At 37.0% G+C, this 14,752-nt stretch overlaps 1 protein-coding gene across 5 annotated transcripts in view; it reads right to left on the bottom strand.

Annotated features, from left to right (window-relative positions):
• The window catches only part of LOC135141773 (lachesin-like), a 117,737-nt gene that overhangs the window by 32,130 nt on the left and 70,855 nt on the right, over positions 1-14,752 (bottom strand). The window contains exon 1 of one of the 5 annotated variants that reach the window (XM_064073201.1): positions 14,544-14,564. The exons of 3 other annotated variants lie outside the window; for them this stretch is intronic. The gene's annotated coding sequence lies outside the window, so the exon portion shown is untranslated. Of the gene's footprint in view, positions 1-3,252; positions 3,323-14,543; positions 14,565-14,752 lie in introns of those variants that run through there. One more of the 5 variants, XM_064073198.1, reaches the window with a different exon arrangement.

The following is a 14,752-nucleotide window of genomic DNA, read 5'->3' as shown; positions in this document are numbered from 1 at the left end:
ATTGCAGTTTGGGTGTCGAGTGAGTGGTAGTAAGCAGTCGTAGGTGGTAAGAAGTAGCTGCGGTTCGGTCGTCTGCAGTAGAATCCGCGTTTCGTATTTCGCGTTTCGCGTTCACCGGTCGGTCAGCTGTAGCGCACTCTCATCCATTTTACTGTGTCGTGTTCTATCACAGTGCCATCTCCAGACAACAGTCAGCAGTACACCACAAAAACACCCCAATATGTAGCTTTTAAATTAATGATCCTGGCAATTGCTTCCTGCCTGTCCTGCTTTCTCTGCAGACTACTAATATTTTGCACACCAACGCCATTTCTATTTGTTTTCAAATTTGCTTTCAGACTGACCGTTGTGCGATAAAATACCGCTAATATGTCAACTGACTGTTAGTGAGGCCATCATTTACTCGTTTGTTGACTGTTGCTTTTTCTGCTTGACGTGGGCGGTCGACTGCATGATGTTTTTGCGCCTGTTTTTTTCCGATAATAATTGCTATTGAACAGGGTTTGTTCAATTGGTGGATCGACGATGTAATTTCTGCTTTAGTCATTTGATGATTGCCGGAGAGGCATAATCGATGCCGATAGTTAACATGTAAGGTAAAGAAATGAAGTGTGGTCCCTTTGATGGCGTCCACTTAGAGAGTTGGCTAGTTAGAAGCAGCCAAGTAATTCCATTACGCCAGTTCGTTGACTACGAATGCTTGCTATCGACGGCACTATTGGAATAAATCGCTAAGCTACCGCACTATCGCCGTCTTTGAACTCCTCCTTTACTTTCCGAAAACATTGTGGCGCATTTTTCTCAATCGACAAAGGTGGTGCACTGACCCTGTTGACCCAAACTTAATGCTGATTTATTGAAAGTGCTAGTTGGATCCAATGAGGTTTTCTCGATATTAGCCAGTCTTGTCACGCGGCCGTCATGCGCAGCGCACTTTGATTGATGATTAGGCTTCAGCCGCCACGCTCATCAATTAGCGAATGTGTCTTAAAGGTAGAACGCAGGAGATGCTCGCAATAAACCCAGGTCTCGTAGACCGCGTCTCCGACTTATAATATCTGGTGTCAGCTGGACTACTTCCTTACTTCTGGAACACCATTCCGAAGCGAAAACTACGCTTCCACTATTAATACCACTGACATCGCAGTCACCGTGTAGCTAACTGCATTCAACGGATCGTCGCCACAAACTTTCAAAAACTAGTAGACGTGACTGTTTTAAAATCATCTATGACGATTGGCACGACTCGTATCTTCTTCGAGAACTATGCCGAATTCCGAAACTTACTAATCGACTTAGGTTTTATTGCATCGAACTCTTAGGCACGCACCTCACCTGAGAGTCCACTCGACTTCGGGCGAATATCGTGCGTTACTAGGTTCCACCAGATTCCGTTGGCTGCTCTTATCACGACGTCCAACTATTAACTATCTGCGTATGACCTTATCTCCGACCGGGTCGCCGAACTCTGTTCACTCACGAACTGACCCTAATTCCACATTCACACCCCTTCTAACACCTGTGACGTGTGTCTCGAGAGGGTTAACAATTAAGAGGGAGCTATCTAGTTTGGCGCGAGAAATTTTCTGAAGAAACGATTTCACCTCCACCCAACGCTATCCCGGCATCAAACGTCCTCCGAATCCGATGCGATTGTCAACAGCCACCTCTCGACGCGTTCGGCTCGCGTTTTGTCGCCGCTGGAGTTGGCTGCAGTTGACGGCGCTGTTTATGGCAGCTTTTCATACATGTTGCCGAAGTAACATGTTCATCTACGCAAGTAATTGATTATAGTGGGCAGGAAGTGACGTGGGCTTGTAGGTGATACATCACCAGCATGTGTGTGTGGCCGGCGCATGCATATTCATGCGGTGAACGCGGTACGAGGCTCAGGTGCTGAACCGCACCGTTCGCTATCCCACAGTCAATGCAGTGACACGGCGTGCGGTGATTGATCACCTCTATTTAGCTAAATCCTATTGCCATATCAGCCTGAATCTCATTATTACGTCAAGCCAAGATGCTACTTGAGTTAATGTATGAACAATAGGCTTCCTGGCTTGCTCCGCCTGTTGCTATAATTTATTAATAGCCTAATAAAAGTACGCTTTGGCAGCCAGTTGTGCCCTATAGCGCCCGGGTAGCCCGCATTTAATACGGATACGACATTCGAAGAAAATAGCCTTCCTTATTGTCGAGCAAAAACAACACACTTTGGGAATTCTAAAATCGCGCTACTGAATAACGACACTTAAAACTTTCAAACAAATTACTACCCAGATTGAGTTTACATAAAGTAGAACGTAATTTAATAAATAAATACGCTCAACTCTATTATCTAATTATTAGTAAACTTATGAATCAATAAAACCATCTCCGACCACTTCTCAGTCTAGAACGAAATTTCTCGTCTTCACTATGATTCCACCGGATGTCTGTCCAATTACGCACCACCGCATTTATCGCAAATAACAAAGAAATATCACACTCCGGGTTTGAATGATGGTCGCTTTGTTTTAGAAAATCATGTACAGACTTGCGAACAATTAAAAACCCGCATTAATCGCGAGTTGAAGACTTCGCTGTGATGATGGAATGTGCATATGGAATTTCTGGTTCGCTGAATCAAGAATGTAGAAAACGCTTAATTCGACAAATGTTTCGTGTCGGGCCTCCAACGAGATTGCATTTTTGCGGTATTAAGTATAAAAGCACGAATATGTCTCACACAACATATTCACCTCTTAAACATTTGTTTTATACATGGATTAAAAAAAAATGCAAAAATTGCGAACTTGTGTTGAAAACTTTTCAACTGCAACAGATTCGATATCGAAAAAATTTTTCGGACCAGAAATAACTCGAACAATGCAGATAAATGCAAACTATGCAATATACGATTTATTTGGGGGATTCTTTTGTCGGCGGTAATTATTCCTGCTCGCTTCCTTTTGTTTGCGGGAAACTAATGTTCATATGCGCAATTTTAAAAATAAATTCTGTTTACGGTTTTAAAATATCATGCTTTTGGCAGAAGAAGCTTCCCATATTTTTCGAGTTAATCCTCTCACCACGGAAAATAACTACCGGAAAAAACATTTAATTTATTCGAAACGGCGTAAGTAGATTTGGACCATAACTTGCACTTTGGAGAACTTTATGTTGCGTGTGCTAAAATGAAATGTACACGCTATGTAGGAGAATAATAGCGCGTTAAAGAATACAGCTGGTTGAAGCGAGATAAGAGCTTACCTAAAAGCACAACACAATTCACCGAAAGCTTTGGCACTGTAGGCACAGGTTTGCTCTTGGGGAGCTTGCCTGCAAATGTGGCTGTAACCCGCCGCACAGTCGCGTGCTGTTGGTAGCAGGCGTGCGCCAACATCTGACCCCTCTCGACCCGCGGCTCCTGTTGCTTCTTTCAGTTAGCTGTTCATCTAGATATGCTTGATGAAAAATACTTGAAATAGTCCCATAAGATAATTATAATAACTCAAACTGTATCCCATGGTGTTAGTGTCCGCTCGAAAAAGAAAGAGAAACGAGAAAACGAGAAAGGGGGAAAAAGATGACGGCAAAATAGAATATTTTAAATGGTTACTGTTTCCAAATACTGTTTGCGGTTTGGTGGTAGGTTTGCGGTATGAAGTTAAATATCAGGAGAAGTAAACGGAGACAAAGCGACCCATACAGCCTAAAGCAGTCGTGTAAACTAAATAGAAACTCTCTAGCATGCGGTCGGGTTATGTCATAGCGACATCAAATGAAAATATCGCAAGTAAAAATAAAAAATAAAAAAAAAATAAAATCTTCATTAGACCGAACATGTATTGAAGCGTAGAATGGGTCAGTCAAATTCGAGGAAAGCCGCAGGCTACTTTCATATCCGCACTGACGCCAACTCGCCACAGAAAATAAAATTATTACCCCTCGATTCGTACGTTATTCTTCCCCCTTTTTTGAGTTCAACTCTATTATATCGTGATGTTTATCGACTGCGTGATGTGCGGATTTATGGAATGAGGTTCCGTTTGGCAAATGATTTATCTGACCGTTATTATAAGTGCAGAGAGTACAACTAAAAAGTTAGGGTATTGAAGCCTTGGCGGACGCGTCCAATATTCAGTTCGTTTATAATGTATGACTGGTCTTGATTGATGTATTAAACGGATCAGAGGCTCCTTCGTCGTTGTATCCACAGCAAACAAAATTTGCACAGCAAATATTAGCCATCAAAAGTGTGAACAAGTTAATATGCATACGTAAATCTTGTATATTCCGGTATCAGAGCAGTAGGCCGAGTCTCGAGAGGTCTCCGGCATTCAACCGACAATTCGAAGTCTACATTTACGGACTTCATCAATCACCGTTCAGGCTTCCCAGTTGTCTGTTAAGTACAGAAGGTCTCATTACTTGTGAAATAACAGCCGCACGTATTCGATATAAATCTGTTTAGCATATATATAGTATTTGTTAACTCATCAAATTATCTAGCGGCCTTTTTTTATTTTTTCTTTTTTGTTTTTTAAGAAGATCAAACCAAATGGAAAATTCAGATAAGAAAAATTGCTTGTCATTCGAAGTGAAAAATGCACGCAGTTTAATTAAGTTTGAAACAACAAGCACCTGCAGCACAATACACTATCGAAGAGGCGAAATTATTACAGATCTATAATGAAAATATAAACGGCAATTTCAGTTTGAAAACTACTCTCGTTCCCATCAAGAATTCTAGTCGGCTATTTTAGAACAGAGAAATCCTTCAAAGAGATTTATAGTTTTATTTCAAATATCAGTTCGAAAATGCTTCGTTTGTTATGAGTAAGCTTTTTGCAAGTTTCAATTCCATATCACTTTACATGTGCGCGTGAAGTGTATATGATATATTCCAGACAGTCGGTAACGCTGATAGCGGAGATTTTGGTCGGTTACATGTATTTTATCGCATTCTTGTTCCTTGGAAACGAAGTGTATTTGTTTAGCCGCTCCTGCTGGTGAATTTAACTCGGAATGCACAGTTTTCAGCTAGCTGATCTAATAAAGAACATTACGGAACAGATTTGACAAGCAAAAGTATTGATTCGGTCTGTGTTTGTGAGTTCTAAACGGTCCAATGGACCATTTTGCGTGATGCTAGTCATGTGAATAAGGACGACACTCACATATAGAAAATTGACTTCCTATAGGCGCGAACCAGAGTCATATCGCGTGTAGTGAGCATAACACCAAGATAGGGCTGGTGAAGTTGGTGACGGTCGCGTGTTTCCCCTCCTTGAAAGAAGCAATAAAAGCTGAAATCGGCAGATAAATTCGAAAGGATTTCATTGCGCAAGGTTCTGATGCTACTCTATTACGGCTAATGTACAGATCCAATAACTCCTTTGTTATTAATAGCAGTTCCTGTCAGCCTATCGGCCGCCACACCACTAACTCATCAGATCAATATCGCCGAGCAATTATCCAACTTAATAGCATATTCTCATTAACCCAAACCAAAACTTTACAATGCCCTTTGCTTGCCAATTTGTGCCCTACGTTCTGTGTTGGCAATAGCCGATACTATCGCCGCCGTCAGCATCGCGCACCGTCATTCCTCGTCCAGTTCGTCATTGCGTTCGTTCGTTCGTTCGTTCGTTCGCGGCTCGAAACTAGTTAGCTATTCAGAATAATGGTGATTGAATTAAGAAACGAGGTACAAGCTGCGGTTATAACTACTCATTTTGCAATTAGCATTAAAAGCCGGTCATTAAAGGCAATTAGCATCTAGGCGGAACCGGACACAAACAGCGGTTGAAAGCCATCGTTACTGTTCAATGAAGTGATGTAATCATTTTATTATACGGCGCACTGGCGGACTGTGGGATTTCGCGTCTAGCGAAGGGATCAGAGCACGTCTACCAGGGGTGTCCCTCTTTCCTTTGTTGTCGCGGTCGGATTTTGCTCCGATCGTATCTCAAGAATCTTTACTTCAAAAGCATTCTGCTGTTTAGATTTCAATACGAGCACTGCAAGTCTTTTTCTATTTAAGAGAAAAAGTGTCACTCAAAAACGGAAGATAGCAAGTGTTACACCCCTGGTTACGGGCATCAAGTGAACTTGATTGAAAACTCGGCGTAGCGGACAAATACGACTAGAGTAGGATTTCCAGCTTCTGAGTCCTCTCCGCCGCATTACGGCCAACGCCTCTCTCTTTCTTCTGCCTCAACTGTAATTATTACAGACGTTCAAAAAAGTGATAGCTACAAGTAACTCGCGCCGTCTACCTAACTTTCAAGCATTCTTACCCATATTAAGGCACCTCCGCCAAAGCGGATTATTCCAAAACTTTTTACTCATCCATAAACTAAATTAAACCGCTTCTCTACTGGCACCAATCCAGTCTCTTTTGCCCCAATTTGCACGCAAAAACACCTTTTCATTTACACCTATTTATTCCTCGCTCCACGCAAACCGATTCTCCATGACACCGACAAAATAAACATAAGCAAAAAATACTATTACTAAAACGCCTTTCCTATTATACTTATATGGAAATGAACACACAGAATTGAAAAAATTACCTTAACAATCGAATGAGAGAATTTTTCTCATATGCTATACTATATCCAGTGCCGCATAAACACCATAGAGGTTATGTTAAAAAATTATTCCCTCTTAGTTAACGATCTGCTATATAACTGTCTAAAAAGATTGCCGCCTGGCGGTATTTATAATACGTCGTATGTAAGTATTTGACAAAAATAACAAATCGTGCAATTAAGAATCTTCAGAAGAATTAGTAACTTCCCGGTAAAAAAGACATTTAAAAAATTTTGGAGATTTCAACGACAGATAAGAACATTAGTCTATCGCTAATCTGTATGAATTACTCTCGTAATGTATATTATATAGTTCTGACATAGTCATTCATTATCCGAACTTTAATCATATCGACAAATTCGTTAAATTTCGACACCGTTTGTTTTTTTAAGATACCTTTATTTTTTATGGACTCATTTCGCGTATAATATGTAAAAGAGGACTATGACAGTCGAGGAAGAGAAAGGTAAAAATATATGAACACAAATAAACATTCAAAATTAAACTGTGTACCTAGAACAGAGCACAGATGAAGTTGGAACAATTCTAATACTGCAAAAATGTTTTTATTGATCTAAAATATGTAACAAGTGAGTGTGCGTCCCAAAACACGGACAAAGACAATCCCAATCAGCCTAGATTTGTACTCAAGAGATTTCAAGCTTCGGAAAATAATAGCAAACAAATAAATATTGTAGTTTTACCACCATTTCTCCAAGTTATTAAATACAAATCAAATTTTGTTTAATATATTCCCCAATGTAATCGCACACAACTGAACCAGTCAGTTTCAAAAGTTAGGGAGCTAATGTTGAAAGTAGATAATGTGGTTAGTGTGACGACGACCCTTTCCATAAATAAATATATAATCTCCCATCTATATTGTTCATGAATACATTTCTGTTTGATCGTGATAATATGACGCGTAGAAGTAATAACTGATGCGAAAGAGTAAGCATGAATGTGTTTGGGGTAAGTACATAAAGACAAACAAATATAATGGAAAAGCAAAAAAAGAGAAATAGATAACAAGTGCGTTTCGAGAGACTAGATAAGATGCAAGAGCACGCATTTTCCATTAGGAAAGTTTAACAACATCGAAATCGGGTTTCGAAAAAGCTTAAAATTTTGTTGTAACTCGTGATCGAATCGTTGCAAAGCAACCAGTGAACTATTCGTTATCGTTCCCGCTTCCGTTCTGTTTTCGCTCTGTCGTCATGGAACTCAACAGGTGTTTTTTACATTTGTATTTAGCGTCACATTTCCGGTCGTATTTTCAACAAAAGATTTGTTAGTGGAAGCAGCATTGAAAGCGGGCTCGTTTTTCCCACGTGACGTGGGAGGAGTTTGACTATTGCACTATTGAACGCGATAATTAATAGAAGGAATAATTTGAGTGGGCGATTTGATGACACTTGAGTTGTTTAGCAGTTGACGTTTAATCGCCTTGAGTACTAGAAGTTCTGATTAGTTACTTGATAACTTTCTGGCGCCTTTTGTATAGCGTATTTTTAAGTACCTAATTTCAGTATTTCGGAAGGGACTTTTATTTTCATATGTTAATGATTAATATAAAGCTTAAAAAACAAAATGGGCCCTAAAATAGGTAACAAAACGAGGGATTTAGTCCCGAAAAATGGGAAAATAGGCGCTTTAGGCAAGTTTCAGGAATACTAATCTTCGTTAAAATTTGTATAACAAATTAGATATTTTTCTAAATTTTCGGGAGACATTTTTTTTCCTTTTGTGTGTTAGAATCAGCATACTATGTTTAAAGAGAATATTTAAAATTGGAAATTTCAGTGGGTTTCATTTTTCAATCTTTGTCTACATTTTCACCTTGTAATATTTTGCCGACAAGTTTAAGCTCTTGGTACCCGGTATTTTTTTGTAAAGTTGTCTTTTCAGAACAAAAAACTTAAATCATGTTTAAAATGGTAAATTCTTGTAGACAAATATGAATCTTGTGATTAAGCTCCGCCCCTCGATCTGGCAACGAATGAAAAATTCATCACAATTGAGAATTGAGATCGGATCGGGTATGGGTGGTGCCTAATATTTGGCTTTATTTTTTCTTAGTATACCTTCATAGTATTCTTTGAACAACACGATACTCAAATCCATGTTTTTAATTTCTCCTAGTAGAAATAAGGACTTTGCAGTTAAGCTCCGCCCCCTTAGCTCACGACGAATAAAAAAGTCATCAGAATTGAGATAGGGCGGGTGGGCGGGGCTTATATTTTACCTTTTTTTCTTACGATACATAGCCACCTCTTCACAACAAGAAACTTAGAACATAGTTCAAATGGCATATTTTTGCAAGGAAATCTGGATTATGCAATTATGGGGCGAAACCTAATTACAAAATCGATATTTCGTTATATCTTAAACATGTTTTAAGTTTCATGTTGTGAAAAGAAGTCTACACATTTTAAAACTTTGTTCTGAATTTTAGATTGCTATTTTTCAGTAAAAAAAATAAGACAATGAAATAGAGAAAAAAGGAGAGCGGAACTGAGTTTGCTTTTTTTCTTCATAGTCTTATAAGCAAGCAGTAGCCCCGCCCACCCACCCCTCTTTATTTCAGGGACCACTCTTAATATTGTTCAGTGTTAACTTAGCAAGTAGTATCCCCGCCCACCCACCCTCTATTTTCTTAGAGTGTATGTCATTTGCCAAAATTAGTCCCAACGTAGCAAAAACTAAGCCCGCCCACCCGCCCTCTATTTTTTTAGAGGGTACGTCATTTTAGTCCTAACAAAAAAAAACGGAAAATTTAAAATTTGAAAATCGAAAAAATGAAGAAAGGAAAAACTAAAAAATTGGAAAACTGAAAAATTAAAAATTGAAAACTCGAACAGTTGCATATCGTAAAATTAGACAAAAAAATGAAAAACTCAAAAATTGCAAATTAAAAAATGGAAGAAACGAATAATTGAAATTGAAAAAACAAAATTTATAAAGTCGCAACACTGAAAAATCGAAAAACTGTAAAAATAAAGGAAATAAAAAATAAAAATGAAGAATCAAAAACAGAAAAGCCGGGTATAAACGGAAAAATTTTAAAATTCAATAATGTTTGAAAAATTATTATTATTACTTATTTAAAATGAAACATAGGAAAATTGCAAATCAAAAATTGAAAAAGTTAAAAATCGAAACATTTTTTCGAAAAAAAAGTCAAAATTAAATTTTATTAAAAAAGAATCTAACCCTAGATTCTTTTATTTATCTATATAAAGTCTAGTTTCCGTTATTCAGAGCTAATAATAATAAATTATCAAAATGAGATAGGGGTGGGCGGGTAGGCGGGGTCACTTTTTCCTTTGTTTTGAATTTTAGATTGATATTTTACAGTAAAAAAATAAGACAATGAAATAGAGAAAAAAGGAGAGCGGAACTGAGTTTGCCTTTTTTCTAAAGAGTCTTATAAGCAAGCAGTAGCCCCGCCCACCCACCCCTCTTTATTTCAGGGACCACTCTTAATACTGTTCAGTCTTAACTTAGCAAATACTGGCCCCACCCACCCACCCTTTATTTTCTTAGAGGGTATGTCATTTTTTAAAATTAGTCTCAACTTAGCAAAAACTAAGACCGCCCACCCGCCCTCTATTTTTTTAGAGGGTACGTCATTTGCCGAAGTCAATCTGATTTTAGCTAGTCTTAACAAAAAAAAGGAAAAATTGAAGAAAGAAAAACTAAAAAATTGGAAAACTGAAAATTTAAAAATTGAAAACTCAAAACAGTTGCGTATTGTAAAATTAGACAAAAAAATGAAAAACTGAAAAATTGCAAATCAAAAAATGCAAGAAACGAATAATTGAAATTGAAAAAACAAACAACTGTAAAAATAAAGGAAATAAAAAGCCGAAACGAAAAATTGCAAATCGAAAATTTTAAGAAATGAAAAAATGAAGAATCTAAAAAAGAAAAGTCGTATATAAACGGAAAAGTTTTAAAATCCAATAATATTTGAAAAATTATTATTATTATTAAGTACTTATTTAAAATGAAAGCTAGAAAAATTGCAAATCAAAAATTGAAAAAGTTAAAAATTGAAACATTTTTTCCAACAAAAAATGTCGAAATTAAATTTTCACATTGTTTTAAATTTTGGATTGCCATTTTACAGTAATAAAATAAGAAAATGAAATAGAAAAAAAAGATGGGCGGAACGGAGTTATTTTCTTACAGGGTATATCATTTGCCAAAATTAGTCTTAACTTATTGGGAAATACTATGCCCGCCCACCCGCCCTCTATTTTCTTAGAGGGTACGTTATTTGCCAAAATCAGTCTTATCTTATCAAGTACTAGCCCCGCCCACCCGCTCTTTAATTTTCTTAGAGCGTATGCCTTTTGGCAAAATCAGTCTCATCTTGGCAGGTACTAGCCCCGCCCACCCGCCCTTTATTTTCTTAGAAAGTGGATCATTTGCCGAAACAGTCTTATTTTGGCAAGTACTAGCCTACTTAATACCTGAATCAAGGAAATTAAATTGTTTGTCATTTAAAGTCTCTATCAACTCTTGTTTAAAGTACTTACATTTTTTAAAATTTGACAATTTTTTTTTCAAAATTAACCACAATTGTCCACAAACAAATTATCGATTTTTCACGCTTGGATGTTAATGAAAATGGTTGTAGCTTATGCAAAAATATAAAATAATCGAATATGTGGAAAGGTCTTGTTCCGTGGACTCCAAGTTTCGCTTTCGTCTTGACCATGTAGACTCTAGAATTTTAGAGTAGTTGTTGGCAAGCGAAGTTCTAGAATTTTTATAGTTTCAGCAGCAACTGAAAAATGGTCTACGGTGATGCGCACGGAACTTCCCTTGCCTCTGAAGCACATACTATACAGTCCAACTTATTCAAATTTTTCGATTTTTTTTTAATTCCTATATAAGTTAAAATAAAGATAATACGTGTGTAGGTAGGTAGAATTTTTTCCTTACAAAATTTTACATATACAGGGTGATTCACTAAGCGCGCGTTCGTCAATATTTCTTTAATCATTTGAAATAGAAAAAAAGTCAAGAGTTGTGCGGTTCTAGAGCTAGAATCCAAAATTATTTTTAATTTTTAATTGACCTCTTCTTAGGCTTCATTGTCACAGTTTATTTTTGGAATTCCAATGCGACGTTGTCACGTTATTCCAATTTCATTGAAATTTTTTAGCAATGGAAGTTGCATTATTTTTAAAATAAAAGTACGCGCTTGGTTGTGGTATAAATATAGTCAAAATTCCATGTACAGAGTGTTTAAAAGAATAATCATTACAATTTTCAAATATCAATATTTTAATTTTTCAAACTGAAGACAACACTGTATTTAATTTTTTTTTGTTAAATATTTTCTATATTTAATGTTCACACTTAATGCGATTTTTTATTCTAAGAAACCATAAACTCAGAACAGTAAACGGAGACGGCCGACGGTTAAAATTTACGATTGTTTCTGCTTGTTTGATAATTTGCCTAATATGTATTTTGAAAGCAAAACCCCCTGAAGTACAGTCCAATAAATTCAGCTTCTTCGAAATTTAAAATAATCCTTATAATTTAAAGTAGGGATATGTACGGACTTCTAAAATGCAGATAAACCAAACACATGAACATGTATGGACTTATTTAAGGACCGACTTTTCAACCAGAAATATTGAATAATCAAAATTATAATAACAAACAAAATCAAGGCAAATTCATAAACCACAAGTACAGGAGTATATTATTTTATAAAGTTTATATGGCATGTATTAGTAAAATTTCGAGACGACATCATCGGTTTCTTAAAGTTATTGATTTCGGATAACTTCAGGTACCTACTAACTAATGAACAATTCGTCACAACTGAGGTTGGGGCGGGTGGGTGGGGCTTATTTTTATTTTTTTTGTTTCTTAACATACATACTTTTCTTTCAACATCCTACTTAAAAACATGTTTCACTTGGTAGTTTCTTGTAGAGAAATAAGCATTTTGCAATTAAGCTCCGATCCTCGGCTCACGACGAATAAGAAAATTCGTCACAATTGAGATGAGGGTGGGTGGGCGGGCTTTGTATTTTGCCTTTCTTTTCTTATATCCTCGTAGTTTTCTATTCACGACAAGAAATTGAAAACTTGTTTAAAAGGGTAAATTTGTAGATAAGTGTGGGAGACAAAATTTACCATTTTAAACATGTTTTAAGTCTTTTGTTATGAAGAGTATGTATATTAAGAAAAATAAAGTCAAATTATAAGCCCCGCCCACCCGCCCTGTCAAAATCCTTATTTTTCTAACAGAAATTACCAAAAAATTCTTAATAATATATTGCTGCTTAAACCTATAAACCTCATCTTGTCACAACCGGTTCTGGAGGCAGCGGAAAATCCGGTAAGGCTTCACGGAAGGCTTGGATCCTCAAATGAGCTTTAAGAAATACTTTCTTTACGTTGGAAATGAAACCATTGACATCTTCATATTGATTCCGGATAACTTCAGCTACTAACTTTGCCTCTTGGTTGGACAACGAATGAATTGAGGTGCGGTGGGCGGGTGGGGCTTATTATTATTTTTTTTCTGAAGATATATACTTTTTATCAACAACATCGTGCTTAAAAACTGGTTTCACATGGTAGTTTCTTGTAGAGAAATAAACATTTTGCAATTCAGCTCCGCCCCTCGGCTCACGACAAATAAGAAAATTCGTCACAATCGAGATGAGGGTGGGTGGGCGGGCTTCGTTTTTGCCTTGTTTTTTCTTATATGTATGTAGTTTTCTATTCACGACAAGAAACTGAAAACTTATTTAAAAGGGTAAATTTGTAGATAAGTGTGGGAGACAAAATTTACCAGTTTAAACATGTTTTCAGTCTTTTGTTGTAAAGAGTATGTATATTAAGAAGACAAAAACAGTCAAATCATAAGTCCCGCCCACCCGCCCGGTGTCAGCTTATTCGTCGTGAGTAAGCAGCCGGAGCTTAGTTGCAAAATCGTTATTTTTCAACGAGAAATTACCAAAATGTGCGTAATAATATATTGTTGAAGATACACATTTATATACAACTTTCATGCATTTGCGTACACTCAAAATAAAAGGGCATTTACTTTAGGATCCGGCCTTTAATAATTATTAAATGAATTTACTTTATAAATATTGAGCTTCTATCAGATAATTTTATTTTGTTTAAAACTAGGCTAATAATGAAGTCAGAGTTTTCTTACTTAAATTTGCATCGATTTGTTTTATCTGTGGCGACAGCTTAGTATATTCCCTATTAGAAACAGGGTGTCGTGATTTCTACGACGGTTTGTCTGGAGCTCATTGTTTCGTAAGAATATGAAGAAAACTGTCTCAGGAAAAAACTTCTTGCTCGTTACTGGTCGAGTACACAAGCAATTAAGAATCAGTGAATTTGACAAGAATGGCTTGTCAGTGGCATGTTGCGCTGGCACCGACGTTTGAAAGCGCTCCAAACAACGCCCTACACTCTTTCTGGCAGTAGACTAACAGTTTATCTCATGCGTGCCAATTCATGAAAATATAAATAAGTTCGCAACCGGTCAAATTGGCGCTTTATCGACATCCTCATATTGACGACCGGAGACATTATGACACTAAGCCAGCTCGTATATGTTTTAGTGAGTGGTGAAAAGCGGCAGAAGAACAGGATTACCGCTATATAGACTGAGGATCCTTCCTTGATGTTTATAACGAAAGCCTGTCAGCGGCTGGTGGATGACGGGCTGCGATTTCTCACTGTCAGCCCACCTTATCCAAATTGCGCTAGTCCACTACAATTCACGGCAGCTCTAAATGATGCCGCGTGACCGGAATGCGTTTGGGCATTTCGACTGCTACGAGTTCTGCCCTCTCTAAATAACATTCATTACAATAATACGACACAAACGAACAATTTACTCGAAATCTCTTTGAAGATACATTTTCGGAATATCTGACTTCATAATTGTCTTTTAAAATACATACCTACAAGCGTGCATGTAAATATACGTTATTAAAAGTCGCCGTTGTTAGCTTCTCCCTCAGGCGTCAAATAGAGAATTCTCACTTATTCACAGCTGCATTCGTTTGATTTATATTCATCACAAGTAATTTTCAAACGAGATGAAATTTTACCCCTCATATTTCTACTAAGATTTTTAACTTCCATGCAACCCAAGTCTTAAATTGTCTTT

The sequence above is a fragment of the Zophobas morio genome, unplaced genomic scaffold, assembly GCF_036711695.1.
Source record: "Zophobas morio isolate AGI-343-1 ecotype UQ-CSIRO unplaced genomic scaffold, CSIRO_AGI_Zmor_V1 ptg000044l, whole genome shotgun sequence".
Lineage (NCBI taxonomy): Eukaryota > Metazoa > Arthropoda > Insecta > Coleoptera > Tenebrionidae > Zophobas > Zophobas morio.
The sequence above is the reverse complement of the archived record's forward strand: the minus strand, read 5'-3'. Positions and strand labels throughout refer to the sequence as shown.